The following is a 13,920-nucleotide window of genomic DNA, read 5'->3' on the forward strand; positions in this document are numbered from 1 at the left end:
CTACAGAGAGAAGCTTAGAAATACACAGGATTTTCTCTCTGCCTCTGAATAAGAGAACTGAAATCTCATACAGGTTATACACACATACATATGCAGAGACTCATTTCCTGTATTTGTTGCTCTGTGATGTAGGTCTAAAGATGCATTTGCCCATTCCCTTCCAAGTCCAGGTCTTCATGACTTAGCACTTCTGAATGAAGTGTTTTTCCTTTTTAAATACAGTACTTCCTGTACTCTAAAGACCTAACATTAATCAGTTCTGTGGAAACAAGTACGTTGAAGTAAGTAAAGCAAGTGAGAAGAGAACTGGGCACCAGAGCTTTATAAGAAGGAAGTCTAGATGGATTTAAAACACAAGAAGCGTTTCAAAATAAGATTAATTTAAAAGAAAAGATGCCATGTCACAGCTAGTCACAGGCATGCTCACAGAGCAAGACCTGTACGAACAAGTACCAGGAAGTCAGACATGGTGGAAAAGCTCCAAAACTTAAACAGACTTACTTGGTAGATTTATTTTAAAAGGTCACATTATCAAGTACACAGGCTCAGGTTTCCCCATGAGATCTGAATCAGCTTCCCCAAACATCTAGGTTCCTAAAGAAATGCCCTTTCTAAATTATATTTAAAATATAACTTTGTCTTCCTTATAACTCAGTGTCATAACAGAGACATTACTGCTATTGAAACTCACAATGGGGTCAGGACTATAAGTCCCCAGAACACTCTAGATATATAAATTGTTTTAAAGCACATGATTGTCACCTGAAAAGCCAAATAAGCAATTAGCTTTCTAACCCTGGTTCCACTAGGGGAACTAGACAGAAAATACAGACTCAGGTGTGAGCAGTTTGCAATGGTAGACAATGTGACCACTTTCCTGGAGAACACAGGGCTGCACCTGGACAAGATCAGCTCACAGATGAAGAGCAGGTGGTTAAAGCTCAACCTAAAGGAGGAAACACTTTCATTCCTGAGTTGAGGGAAATCTTAAGAACTGTTTCTAGCTACAGTACAGTCTAGTCTCTGGTAAGTAGGGAAGTGAATCAGAGGTAAGGCTTCCTAATTATATAGTCACCTAGACTATCTCACTTAATGAGATTGTATATATTTAAGTTTCTTGATATGGTTAAGAAAAAAGGAACATCTAGGAGTTGTGTCTGGTCTTATGTTACTACGTTTGCTCTGTGAGTACGTATCCTTTTACAAGGTCAGGTGTCTTTGGCCTTGGATTTTTTTTTTTTTTTTTTTTTAATCCTGTAATTAATACTGTTCCTTCTAAGGACCAAAGCGTTATCTCTGAAAACTAGGGTTTTTGTTTTTCTTCCTCTAGGGATATCTGAAAATAGATACGCACCCAAGAGTAGTGGAGGCTTTTAAAGTAATTGTTCTTCACTTTAATTGGTATGGTCAAATTAGAGAGAGAAAAAAAAAAAAGTTAGTTTCCCACTTTATTTGCTCTGTTTCTGAGGTACTTATTGGAAATGAGGTAGGATCTTTTTGTTCCTTTTGACCTTATATCTGCGGTCCTGAAACAGGAAGAGATGAGGGAAGACCTAAAATAGCTGCTGAGAGATGCTTCCTTTTAAAATGTTTAGCTGCCTGTCTTTATTGGCCTGTTAGGCCATGATATCCAAATCCTTTCCTGGTTAATCCACTTTTTATTTTTGATCCAGAAGTTCCAACTTTAAAGCTGATTTGCCTTGGATAGTAGCCAGTGATTGTCCAGCACATGCTCCTGTCCTCAGAGAAAGTTATCAGGATTTAGTTAATGTTTGCTGTAAGCTGTGCTATACTCTCCTGCAATTTGAATCCACAAGGAACATAAAAGGACAATACATTTAAAAATTGTGTGTACATATATACATATTTGTATTTTTTAAATGGTGCTATCATTCTAAGACAAAATATATGCTGAGATCTAAACAAGTAGGCAATTGAAATAGTATAAAAATATCTAAATAGCCCAGGTACATACACAAAGCCAACCAATTTGAAGCACGGCAAGAGCAATGTGTGGAGTTAAGTCATGCTGCTAAACCTGCATATGGCAGCACCCACAGAAATACTTAATGTCATCTGCACCACTTTGTTCTGGTGGATGATGATCTGGCCTCAATTCATCATGTATTGCATCAGCACTTAGATGGGCAGGAGCAATACCCTGCAAAATCCAAAACAGCATGGTGTCTCCTGCAGTTACACAAGCCATGTCCCAGATATAATTTTTGCTTTATTCCTGCACAACTGTGACTCAGATGTGAGGTTTTCTATTGCCTCCAAAGTGCTTAAGATCTGTAGCTGTGCTAAGACTGATATTTCAGTGTGATTTGGCTTAAAGTGTTAGAACTGTAGGAGGAGAAAATTTCAGTAGTGAAAAGCTGGAAAGAGGATTTACAGAATCATCTAGGTTGGAAGAGACCTCCAAGATCACCTAGTCCAACCTACAATTTAGCAGATTTTAATATGAGAACCATGAAACTGTAGACATGGCTGATGAACATAATTCATAGAGAAAGGGGGACTTCAGGAGAGAGCTACAGGTAAAAAAAGAAAAGGAAGATTTAAAATGTACAGCAAAATTGTGAAATCTTGAATAGGGTATTACTAAGCATTTACTTATGAGCACTAATCTGAATAGAAGTGAGAATGAACCTGTATTCCTATGTGAAAGCTAACTTCTGTGCATGAGATACAGATAGAGTTAAATAACTTCACAGGTTAGCTTGATCTTACATTCAGCAATGGGAAGAAGATTGTTAAACTCGCAGCTGCTCAGGATGACAGTTTGCATCTTCTGTATTTTCTCTTCCAGGATCCTATAGTTTTCTTGCATTAGTAGCTGATAGACACAGCTGTTTTTTCATCTTTCAAGAAGTAAGCCTGCTAATTTGCTTAGACAATTAATTTAGTTATAAACACGTTAGGTGTTATGGTTACAATCTTAGTTCTGACATCTGCTTTGTTTTAATGTACATCTGTTCAGTTGCCTGGGTCCTGAAGCTGCTTCCTGCAAAAGGTATGGGCTGCTTTGAAAGCATTGCCTGGGCTGTTGATAATTATTTGTCCAGGTAAGAGGCTGAGCTGCATAAGAGTGGTGTACAGCAGTACTTATGTACATGTATTCTCAGAACATAAATGGTTGTTTATAGAAATCATTTATGGTGCTATGCAATGGCGTAATAACATAAAAGACACTTGTTATCTGAGCCTACAGCAAGGAGAATCATAATTAAAAACTGTGATTTCTGGTAACAGATCTAATAATCTACCAGTCTGTTCTTCAGAATCCAGACCTAGTACAGATTGTGGTTAATCTACTCTTTCATCACTCAGCTATCTTGGCCAGCCCCTGAAAGCAGAAGGTTTTTTTTTTTTTTGCCATTTGATTTCAGTGACAGCATGTTCTTACCAGTCCAATGCACTCACTCCCATCTCTTCCCACCTACCCTCCCCGTGTTATGAATAATACTGTTCTATGCTCAGTACTTCCTACGTGAGTGGGTCTGGTTTCTCTTCATAGTCTTTTGCATATTGAATGATATTTATTGCTAACCTTTATGTGATTATACCTATCAGAACACAGTTCAGGGGCCCTACTGTCTTTCCAAGAAGTGTAGGTTCTTCCTGTTACATGACTGCAGCTTTGGAACCCCAGCCACGTCTCATACAACTAGCTAATGCAAGCGAGAACAGCTATTAGGGTCTTGTTGCCTTTGTCACTTTTTGTTACTAGTTACTCTCATTAAATATATGCTGAGTTTGATTTATGAGGTCTTTTTGGGTTTGGTGTACTGAATAGGACTGATTTTAGCTCTGTAGAGATAGCAGAATTTAGCTGACTTGACTTTTTATTACTGCTATCTTACGCTGTAGCAGCTCTTTAAGGCCCCAGTAGAGGAAAGAAGTTCCGGACAGCTAAGGTCTATACAAATACATAGGGAAGTGATTTCCTCTGCCACAGAGCTTTCTCTATCTAAATATATAATGGAAAACAGATTATGGAAGCACAAAGTGGCCCCTTTGGTGCTATTTGAGCTTGTACAGCAATTTGCTCAAATCTTCTGCTCAAGTGTTGGTAGAAGTAAGTTGATTAAGTTGATTTCCTGAACTTTTCTGGTTGCAGACTTTAAGCCTCTACTGTAATTTGTGATATTGAAATTCCAATCTTAGAGTCTTTGGATATGTGGAAAGCTTTCTCTCTACTTTTGATGAAAAATGAAATTTTAATTTTTTTTTAGTATCAGTATTCAAAAGACGTCTTTTTAAATTCATGTGATTTACTTTAGGCAAATTCTGTGGTCTTAGCAGACCTTGTAATTTGGTAGTGTTGGGGGGGGATATAAAAAAAGTGAGTGGTGAGCCAAGACAAGTCACTAGTGTAATGGATCAGACCTCTTAAAAATGCGAGATTATAAAAGAATATTTGGAGGGTAGTAGGAAAAGCAAGTTGTCTCATGGATTTGGTTCCATAAGAGCTCTTTTTGCTCAGTCCTTGCTCCATGAGGGCTAGAAAGTTGTTTTAAGAATGTATCCTGTATGTAAAACAGCAACATCCGAAACAGTACCAGTACTATCTGCATTTGTGATGAGATGCAACAAGCTGTTGAAAAGCAAGAGGATGTGCCATAACAAGAAAAGGAGCGCTGTGATAGAGCAGGGTTTTGGGAAAAGAGGGGAACCTCAGTCTATTTTCTACTCTGCACAAGAAAAGCAATGAGTGGTAGTAGTGGAGGAAGCAGAGTGTTCTCCATATTCTAGTTTCTTTCTCAGTTCCTCTCTTGATTTCCTGATTGGAAGCTGAAACAGAAGGTTCTGAGTGATGATGGGATAGAGTTTTTATTCTTTTTCTCTTATGCTTTTTAAGAGCATGGTGCAGAGGACTCTGAACTATAAATAAACATCCCAGAAACAAAGCCAGAAGTGATGTGACCACATAATTGTGTTGCCGTTTCCAGGCACGTTGGCTTGGACGCTGTTATGCTTGCATAGCCTGCCATGCTCTTAAGGCTAAGGAACCCTGCACAGTGCTATGACACTGGCGTGTGTATTTGTACAGGCTCAGGGTCTCAGCACTGTGCACTTACAGATCAGGTCTCCATGTGAATTTTCTGACCTGAGGGTAGGGAAATAGAATTGCAAAGTCTCCAAATGCGTCTATTTACCTAGACGTCCAAATAAGAATATGAGACTACTGTATAAGCCCTTGGGTGTATTTACAGCAACTCTTACCAACTTTTAGTGCTGTGCTGCCAACAATCGGCTGCACCCAAAGACACTCCCTTAGATAGCACAGTGAAAACTCAGTTCTGCTTGCATTCACATCAAGGGCAAACTCTTGTTGACCTACCTGGGTGTAGGGCTGGTGGCTGAGGAAGGATCTCTGCTTTCCCGACAGGTTTGGAAAACATCCTAACAGTGGGCCTGTGTGGCTGCAAATAGTAAGTCTGCACAGTATTTGGAAAACTGTTCAAATATTTCTTGAAGCAAGACTCAGCTTTGCAAGCTGCATGTAGGTCTGCAAGAAGGTAAAATGGGAGTCATGGTGATTTCATGAATGCTTCTGGGGAGGTCCAGCTGAGCCTGCTGGAGTCTGACTGTGGTCTAGCCAGGTTAGAAAAATGTTCTTGTGACAAAGATGCTGTTCTTATTCTAAGGATATAGAACAGAAATCTGGAGAAATGTTGATCAAAGATATGAATGTTAGGAAGAATCTGAGGCACGGAGAATCTAATTTTTCCCAGTTTTTATCTTGAGAGATGAATATGCCTACACTATAACTTATGATCAATCTGTATGTGCCTTACTTGGACAATTTCTATGGCCCTGCCTCCTATGTCTTGCTCCATTCCATAACAATACTTGGAGGAGGTGGTCGTGCAACTAGAAGACTCACCTGCTATTTGACACAGCAGGTCCTATAGGACCTGCCCAACTAGAAATGTTGGACACATTGGTATATTTATTTTTTTCCAGATATTTGCCCTCATTAACTTCTGTTGCAGATATGAGTACTTTCAGCACTTCTGCAATCAGGCTTCAGTGTCCAAGTCAAGCAACTAGAAAATGAGGAACACAGACTACCTGTGAATAGTTTGGTTTAAGTGATGTGACCAGAATCGCAGAAGAACTCTGGCACAGCAGAGGAGGCATAACAGCTCATCTGGGCAGAATTAAGGAGAGAGTCCCCTCTCTTCCAGAGTTACTTGCTTTGTTTGCTATAATCCTCCCAGTTGATGCTGGAAAAGTCATGGGAACCCTATGGAAAGCAAATCTCTATGGAGTGGCCATACAAAGCAAAGAAATTTTGGTGAAGGTATGAGCTGAAAATAGTCACCTATCAATAAGAAGTGCTCATCAATAGATTGTTAATACTAGCAATATAATCAGCCTCCGTCAAAATATAAAAACAAACTTATTGTTAGAGCAAAAGTCTCAGAATCTGAGTTCTATATGTAGATTTCCAGTGTAATTTAGAAACTCTGATCTTTTAAGTCAAAGACTGGAGAAAGAGTCAGAAAAGCTAAAATAATGGCAATAGCTGGTGACCAATTCCTGTTTAGTAGCACATGTAACCTTTATTCTTTCCTACTTTACAAACAAACAAGCAATGTGTCAGGCACAAAAGTCTCCAAACTGTGGTTTTGATTGACATAGAAAAACACTTAATCTTATTTTGATCCTCCAATAACATACAGTAAGTAATGTTTTTTTTTTTTTATTTTCTGGTTGTATGAAATACTGCAACATGTATGAAGATGAAAACTGAATAGCTGCTGCAGTTCAGTCTCCTGATCTACCAATAGTTTAACTAAGCTGTGGCTTTAAAACCTTGAAAGAGTGTTGAATAAACTTGAAACTGGAAAAGGTGAGATTTGATCAAATTACGTATGACTCATCTACATTTTCTCAATATTTTATGTGACAAAGTAGTGTCATTAGCTGAAAAATGCTGTCTTGCTAAAACTAGAGCTAGTGATTCCCTTTCTAGAAAATGCTCTGCTGTGAGCTGTACAAGCTGAAGCAGAAATGCTGAGCAGGAAGGTAACCTGCAAAGTAGACTACTGCACTATAAAACTGATGCCTTTTATCACTGTGACCTACATTTTAAAAAAAGAAATCCACTTCTTCTAACTTTCATCCAATATGACCTCAAACTGTCAGGCACTGCATCTCAGATGCTTATTAGTTCTTGATGTGAAGAAATCTTATCCTCAGTTTGTTTTAAGGGAAAAATATTTCAAAAGTGATTGATGGTTTTTACCCCCCCCCAACATATAACTCCTTACTTGTGACAAAGTACTGTAAATGTGAAGTCATAAAATGTTCAGGTAGTACCACAAATGAGAACATTATAATCTCAAGCTACCGGGAACCTTGTGATTTTTGAGGACTGCAGCAGAGTTTCTCACTCAGACTGTGATTCGTGTTTGTACCAGAACAGGTCAGAGATTTCAGCAGAGAAGCCTGATCACACGAAGTGCATGTCCAAACCTGTTACAGTTCTTTACCCAGAGGCCAAAACCAACCACGAGTCTTTCTTTTCCATCATGTTACTCCTTAGCAGAAAAACAGCTATTTAGATTTATTATGTTTGTTATTAAGTTGTCTTAACAGCTATGCAAAGTGCCCTTTTTCCATGCATATATCAAAGCCATATCATCATGGAAAAAACTCAATCTGCCTCCTTTTAACTCCCGCGTGTGCTTCAGTGCCAAGACTGCTGTAAGGGCCTCCTCTGGACTCTGTTTAGAATGTGTGCAGTCAACAGAATACTTTGCCAAATTCTCGCTGGTCATTTCTATTAAGGGAAGCTCCCACTGGTTTTGATTGCTAAATGTTTTCCATTTTGGCTAGCGTGGAAATGCTTGAAAGAGGCATTACAGAACAGACACAATGGATATAAAATATGTAAGACAGTGGTATATTTCTGATCTAATTAAAGGAAATCACCCCAAAATTAATCCTGCCCCCACATCCATAAAGAAAATAGTTGTATTGTTTTTAACATCTAGCTTAAAAGGCATATGACCACTTGGACAATTTCTAAAATTTCCTGATTTGGTAATGCTCACAAGTCAGACTTCTGTTAGTCAAGTACTTCTCCCGAACTATGAACAGCAGCTCTGGAATCTCCAGACTTTCTAAAATACATCTTTTTTTTTTTTTTTTTTTTTTTTTTTTTCTTAAAAAAAAGGGCAGTGTGTCAGACTTCCTTCATTAATCTAAACTTGTTTAATGAGGACCAGAGAGGTAAAAATAGAGAGGAAATTCTGCATAAATGGAGTCAATATTTATCAGTGTCTGTCTTGGCCACATAAGAAAAGAGACAAACTTGATAGAGAACAAACAGAAAAAGCCCCATTGGATTTCCACCTAATCCATCCCATTAAACGCGAACCCACACAAACAACTGGGTACAGCGTGCCACTTGCCACAGTGTGAAGGGTTTCCACAACAAAACCAAATGCCAAAGAATTCTAGTGCACCAGAAGGTCACAGAGCTAAGGAAATGACTCTTAAAATAACAGCTTTCTAAACATTATATAGATTACCACAGAGAAGAAACTGTATGTTTGAGGATACCAATAAAAACACGTTGGCACTGCAGTCACCTGATGAAGATCCCATCACCTGATAGGAGGCTAATTAAGATGTCATGGCAGCTTGAAGAGCCCCAACAGGAGCTGAAAGTTTAGTTTCTCTAGAGCTGCCAAAGTGCATGGTTTATGAGGAAGATAATAGCAGAAAATATCTTACTTATTTTTTCATTGCATATGGAATTTCTGAGATACTTAACAACAGGGTGAATTTAAGTGCTTTTAAGATGCCATGTTTTTTTCCCTCCTTTTCCTGAGCTCTAAATGTTTTTTATTCAGAGTAAAAGTGTGGAGTGATGAGAAATCTTTTGGAAAACCTTTCTATTTTTTAAGAACTCATGTACTTTGTGATCCTGTGGCAAGAAATCTGGTTCAGCTTCCTGAGGGATTTAGGGCTTAGCTCTGCAGAGAAAATGGTAAGTTGTGAGCCTGTCTCCTGGAAGGAGACGGTCTGTACCCTCTGAGTGTTTTTAGGCTATGCCTTAACAGGATTCACCAGAAGTGGCAGGACTGGCACTGTTGATGAGCACTGCAAGCTTGTGATCAAGGAAAGCCCCAGCATGAAAAACAAGTAGAAGGAATGAACTAGCAGGAGTTGAGCTGCAAAATGTTATAGATGCTCTGCTTGCCAAGGCAAATGGGTAACTGTCTGTGAGGGTCTGGAAAAGACCATTATAAATGGTCTGCAGGGGATGAAGGCAGGGGCTCTTGTTTCCAGCTATATGGAGGGGCTTTTGAGAAATGCTAGAGAGGAACTGACTCTGTGGTGAAACGGGTAAGAGTGACACAGGGAGGTTCTGCAGACAAGTTTAGGCTGTGACATAGAAAACCAGAAAGCAGAACCTCCAAACATCATTTTCCGAAATGTGCTTAATGCTACATGCAGTGTCCATCAGAGTTGGAGAGTTAGCTTCAAAATCCAGCTGAGAAAATGATGTCAGGAGGAAGAGTTGAAAGTCATTGGGAAGTGGGCACACAAAATGTGAGAGGTTCTATAGCAAGGTGCACACCATGCCTAGGGATCTTGGTCCTCCAATTACTTCAACTGAGGACCTGCCTACAGAAACCAAAATGCCAGAGGCTGAAAGATTTTGATCTTTCCTTTGCTGTGGGGTCCGGACACTTTAGGATGTGATCCACCATGCACAGATTGGGCTGTAGCCAGAGGTGTACCACTGGATTTCCTTTGTAAATTTATACAGAGACTTAAGAGCTTATACTCTTAAGCTCCAACTTTGAGAAGGTGAAGGACACTGAGTTGTCCTTCTATTGCTTTTCCAAGGAAGTTCACCTCTTTCAATTGATCTGAAATGAATATTTATCATCAAACTAAAATAATACTGGTAAAGAGACCTAAAATTATTCTAACATTTGTTACCATTTACAGAACCTGAAATGTTATATTGAGATCTGCAATCCCATGATTGGATTCACTCTTTAATCAAATAAGTCAAATAGTAGGCAGTAATTCATTTAGATAAAATTGGTGCTGAGGGTAAAGAGAGTCAGAGATTTCTTTTCTTTACTGAAGCCTGCCTAGTCTGGGGCCTGATTTCCAGCTTTCAGACCTAGTTTCAGCGTTGAATGCTGTAGTGGGTTCATTACAGTGTGATGCAAACCATTTCACTTCTGGCAGTATAGGCATAGATCATCAAGTCCAGCACTGCTGAGTTGACTGATGTTTCCTTTGTGATAACTTTGACTGATGTTTTGCTTTTTCCTTTTGTTTCAATACAAAATTCGTTTTAACAGCAGATCTCTCCTTAAGGCCATGCTCTCAAGGTTGTTTTGTTGTTAAGGATTGGATCTAATAATGTGTCCTTAAAGGATATCAATGCTAAGGCTAACCGATACTTAACAAACAAACAAAAAACCACCACCAACAAACAGATAGTCAGGACTCCAGTGTGTAGGTGGGGGGAAGCTTTGGCTGCTGAAGTATTAGGGCTACAGGTAGCTCAGAGGCTGCAGCTTTCAACTTTGCACCTTGACAGTGTTCTCTGGCAGGGGAGGACCAACTCAAAAGGTGATTGTGAAGCTGCATTTATAATCTTAATTTTTATTTGTTTCTGTTGTAGGTATGAATAGCATTTTCAAAAGTCATGGGCACCTCAACAACATGCCTCCAGCCCCAATGTTACTACGTTCCACTGAACATGATACAGGAATACATGTACAGCAAGGAAAACAGAACAAGATACCACTGCTCATCTGGCAAACAGGGACTTGGAGGGGTGAATAAAAGGTAGTATCATGTAAATAAAGATAGTCATGGTATATTTTGGGTAGGGTATGGGTGTTGGTACATAAAATATATACTATCTACACAAACACTGATGTAGCGTTGCTGAGTCTGATACCACAGCCATAATATTCTTTGTATAAGTGCATGCATAAAAACATATAATTTTTTAGTCACTTATGATGTTTGGGTTACACCTTAGCTGTATCAGGCTCATTAAGGAGCTTAGGAAGGATTTGAATTTAGTTTGGTCTTACTGGCTCCAACCCTGCAGCAGCCAGGCCAAATTTGTTCAACTCAGCAGAGGATCTGTTCTATCTCTATTTCACCTGTACATGCTATCCAGATTTTATTACTAATCTGGATTTATCACTATTTTCACACTGAATATTGAATCACAATCCCTAAAACTGAATCTTATGGTTCTAAGTGATTTTTTTTTAAATGCCTACTTCAGCTTTTGCCACTTGTCCAGTATCTGTCAAACACAAAAGAGAATGATATACTTTTGAAGAATATCATATGGTATTACTTCTAGATATCAAAATATGCCCAGGTGGCCATAAATTCTGTTCTGAAAAAAATACAGTGCATCTCCCTTCCCTGAGAAAGATGACTTAGCACACCCCAAAAAGAATTAAAATTAACTCTACTCTCTTAGACCCAGAGCATGATCAAATTCTGGGGGGGGGGGGGGGGGGTGTATAAAAAACAAACAAACCACCAACCCGTTGGAAACAAGAACATTTTGCATCTTAGTATTCTAACAACCAGAGAGAGAATGCTACTTTTTTCTCTTCATTCTGACTGTACTCCCACAACCTAATTTCACAAAACAAGCAAAATAAATAACTGTAGAACTGCTGCCACCTACAGTCTGGCTGTAAAAATGTCAGCTTTGTAGTAGTAATAACAGGGTGTTAGTCACCCACCCGGAGTTGCATAATATAATGTAAATAATTTAAGGTACAGTTAGGATTCACAGAAGGATCCTGAAGTGCCTTTCTGAAGGATACCTTAATCATCACCTGTTTGCCTAGCTTGCATTACAAGAGTTGATTTCTCTTGCAAATGCTAACAATTCACACCCTAATATTTCCTCACTTTCTTTTACCTACATTATGCAGTGAACCATTTTTAGAGATGCCAGATGTAAGGATGAATGATGTTACTGCTCGTACCCCAGAGGAGAATGCTGTTGCACCAGCTAAGCTGAGGTGAATCATGCCTTGGTAAGTGGGAGGGTTCCAAAAGACTTGGTTTCAGAGAGATCGTGCTCAATCTGCAGTAGCTCTCTGTTCTTCCTGACACCAGGGAAGCTTAAAGTTGAAGCAAGAGGTGAACCAGAAGAGGAGACCCAATAGATCATGCAGATAAAAACTACATAGAGTGAGAATTCAAAGCTGTACTCTTTGGGAAGTTCCTTATTGCTGCCAGTAAAGAACATTTTTTTTCTTCTCCCTCTGGCCAACGTTTTTTCTGGTGGACATCAGCCAATATTTAAAGGATTTGGTCTTAAGAAGTCAGGAAACAGCATGTCTTTTGGGAAACCGTTGTCCAACTTAATGGAGAAGAAAATTTTGAAAACCACTCAGCTCAGTTGCATGATGTATTTTCTTCCTTCCTCCCCTCTTTAACCAGCCAATGTCGTGATGATATGTTCAAGTGGCTGTATTTGTATTGTATATCTCTTCTGAAAGTAATACAGGCACTTAGCTTTTTGCAAAGCCTCTTTATAAAACATATATTTAACATGTTTTTTCACAACCTGTTTTTTTTAAGCTTTAGACTACAGTAACAGTATGTTTAACTCCACTTGATGGCAATATAAATATAGAAAGTATGGGGTTATTTTATTCTGTTAATTATATTAGCTCTAGCTTTAGCTGTTTTAAAAGCTTGTCAGACTATAGCCTTCTTTTCAGGTACTTAAAATATTCAATCAAATTTGACTCAGGTGGTCCTAAATGGTCAAGGAGGCTTAAATTTTTCACTGGGTTTGGAAAACGATCACTTGCATGTGTGTGTGTGTGTGTATATATATATATATTGCAAAATGAAGACCTTCCACATAATCAGAGCATACAAACTAAAAATTGAAGGTAAGCCAACAGAACAATGTATATGCTCTCCGGGCAGCTGCTGCTATTGCCATCATCTAGGAGCAGGTGCTGCAGGCTTGTGACTGACTGTAAGTGGAGGAAATTCAAGCTGTAAGGAAGTCTGGCATTGATGGGTGAGAGATCCATTGCACTGAAGTGTTGTCTTATGGCTCTGGTTTTAATAATAAGTTATATGCTCAGAGAAGGTAATATAAATTGGGAATTTGGGATCCTTCAGGACTGGATATTCAACCCACATCCTATCTCCTCTTCTAGTAATGAAATAATTGTAGAGGTTATACATACAAACACAAGGGTGATTCCTGCTACAGAACTTGGACAGCATGGGGTACAGTTCTTAACTGTGACAGTGTGTATGACACAAAGTGTGCAGGCCAAGGCTGATAAAAGGGCTTAGACAGATAATTCCTATGGGAGTGTAATGAATGCTAGACGCTTGCATTTCATTGCAGATTTGTCCTTTAATCTGTTTGTCTCCATTTACTTTGTCTGAAATAAGGGCGGTATTTCTCTCCCATGCTAGCAGTTTTTGTTTGTTTGTTTGTTTTTTAGCTCTTCATTAAGGCCTGTTTTTTCACCAAGATGTGGAGTGACCAGTAGTATCCTTGTCTAAATGGACAGTAAGATAATTCACAATAATCTGTAGCAGTAGTGATAATCACCACCCCCAGCCACAGAAGAGTGTAAAGATAAGAGCTTTCTCTTCTATGATCAAAACGTATTTATTTCACTGACAGGGAGTGGAGGAGAAACTAGACTAACGTCTTTCCCAGAAAACACAGGGTTCCCATTACAAACCTGTTGTAGCTTCTGATGGTAGTCCTAAGTGACTAAGTTCTCTGTATCTATGAAACGGTAAATGATTTGTGGGAAACAAACTGGGAATGTTTTTGAATTTGTATAACTCAAATTCAAAGGTAAATAATTTGGGAGTTTGGATTTTAGTGTTTCATATAGT

General features: G+C 38.9%; 1 protein-coding gene across 4 annotated transcripts in view; it reads left to right on the forward strand.

The window, feature by feature from the left end:
- The window catches only part of SLC39A8 (solute carrier family 39 member 8), a 60,031-nt gene that overhangs the window by 676 nt on the left and 45,435 nt on the right, over positions 1–13,920 (forward strand). The window contains exons 1-3 of one of the 4 annotated variants that reach the window (XM_035325918.1): positions 953–1,049; positions 10,676–10,852; positions 11,967–12,056. The gene's annotated coding sequence lies outside the window, so the exon portion shown is untranslated. Of the gene's footprint in view, positions 1–952; positions 1,050–2,983; positions 3,017–5,419; positions 5,439–10,675; positions 10,853–11,966; positions 12,057–13,920 lie in introns of those variants that run through there. The other 3 variants (XM_035325919.1, XM_035325922.1, XM_035325921.1) reach the window with 3 other exon arrangements.

This window comes from Oxyura jamaicensis, chromosome 4 (assembly GCF_011077185.1).
Source record: "Oxyura jamaicensis isolate SHBP4307 breed ruddy duck chromosome 4, BPBGC_Ojam_1.0, whole genome shotgun sequence".
In the NCBI taxonomy this organism is placed as follows: domain Eukaryota; kingdom Metazoa; phylum Chordata; class Aves; order Anseriformes; family Anatidae; genus Oxyura; species Oxyura jamaicensis.